Source organism: Perognathus longimembris, chromosome 6, assembly GCF_023159225.1.
Source record: "Perognathus longimembris pacificus isolate PPM17 chromosome 6, ASM2315922v1, whole genome shotgun sequence".
Taxonomy (NCBI): domain Eukaryota; kingdom Metazoa; phylum Chordata; class Mammalia; order Rodentia; family Heteromyidae; genus Perognathus; species Perognathus longimembris.
In genome coordinates, this window is record NC_063166.1 from 71,986,557 (window position 1) to 71,988,359 (window position 1,803).

Consider the following 1,803-nt stretch of genomic DNA (forward strand, 5'->3'; position numbering starts at 1 on the left):
ACAGGGCCACACTGGGATTCATTGAGTGTGGACTATCTTATTTTTCCCTTGATCCTTTTTGGACAACTTCTACTTGTCCCACTTCCTAGAGACCCCTTCAGGATAACCACTCCTTTGTCAGGTTTTCTATTTGCTCACCTGTGAAATGGGGGCCACAATACTGCCTTCATGGAGTGGGAGGGAGAAGAGGAGTCAACAGTGCCCAGGTATCGTCTCAGCCATTGTAATTCACCCTGCCAAGGCAGTGAGCACGTCGCTGCCCTTGCTATAGCCTCTCCTCTCTGGAGCCCTCCCATGTCCCATCTAATCCACTCCTGGGCATCCTATATCCCTTAGGAAACACATTCCATGAGATGATCTGTCAACATAAAAAAGCCCCCCCCCAAATTAAAGAGTTGAGAAAGTTGCATAGCATTCCTCGTTTGAAAAGTAAATCAATGTAATCAATGTAAATTAGCTTGTTTCTGCTTTTCCTACTTTTATTTGATCATGGGAATTTTTTTTTAAGTCACACTTATTAACAAGTAGGAGATCAGGAGATGGGAGTAGCTGACAGGCCCCTCCTCCAAAGCTTGAATGCAGGGGAATGTCTGGGTGACAAATCAGAAGGAGGCCTGACAAACTGGGGGACCTGGATTTGTGGGTGCAGGCATCTCCCTCCTAGGCTGCCTCCTGAGTACCCACCATCACAGCAGAGGCTAAATGTTATCCCTCTGTGTGCCTGGATGCCTTGGATGGGATTTTTCTGCTGCTATTTCCAGGGATGGATGTAAGTGTAGGCAATTAATGCACTGGCAGGAGTCCTCAGCCAGTACCTGATGGAGCGTATTCATCTCCCCTAGCTGCTGTAACAAAGCGCTGCAAACGAATGTCTTAAAGCAACGAATTCCCCGCCCCCCTCATTGTTCTGGGGGACAGAAATCCAGCATTGATATCACTGGGGAGAAATTAAGGGCTGCCCATCATGCGGAGACTCTAGGGGGCAACCCTGTTCCTCTCTTCTTCTATATTCTCACAGTTGCCCATGTTGCTTAGGTTTGGGCCACATCACTCCGATCCCTGCTTCTGTCCTAGGAAGAGACTGGTGGGTGTGTTTTAGGGATCGTTGGGATGTGCCAGGAGGATCATGGCATCTCATGATCCTCAGTTATGTCTGTAAAAATGCTGTTCTGCCATAGGAGGTCTCACTCACAAGTTCCAAGGGTGGTGGGGGTGAGGATCATACAGTCAAATAATACCCCAGTTTACTTGCCTCTTGGCTAAGTGAATGTCCAGTACTGTTGTATGGATTCCCCTAATGTTCTCCAGAGAGATGGGATGTCCCTTGTCTATAGCAAACTCCACAGTCCACTCCATCTTGTGTCTACAGCCCATTCCATCTTGGCTTCCTTCCTTCTTTGTCTTACCTTTCCACTCCTCTAACTACTGATTCTTGGGACTTTCCCCCCTCCCCCCATCCTAAATAAACTACTTGGTCTTGAATCTCCTTCTCAGGGCTTGTTTCTGGGGAACCCAATCTAAGAAAGTCATCTAACACCAACCATCCACAGTAAAGGCAATCAATGGCCTTAAAATTCCTCAACTCTAGATGGGTGCTTCCCCCCCCCCCACCCACACAGGCAAAGTGTGCAGAGCTGTGGATGTCAAAGGCAGGGTCAGCATCAGTCCTTGGGGACACTGACTCACCAACTACTGTCTTCCTCTCACTTCCTCTCACTGTTGATTGGATCTGCAACCTCCCCTGCCCTGCCCATGGGCTATTTTTGAGGAGGATCTTGCTTCCTGCTGGGTTGGTTCATGCTG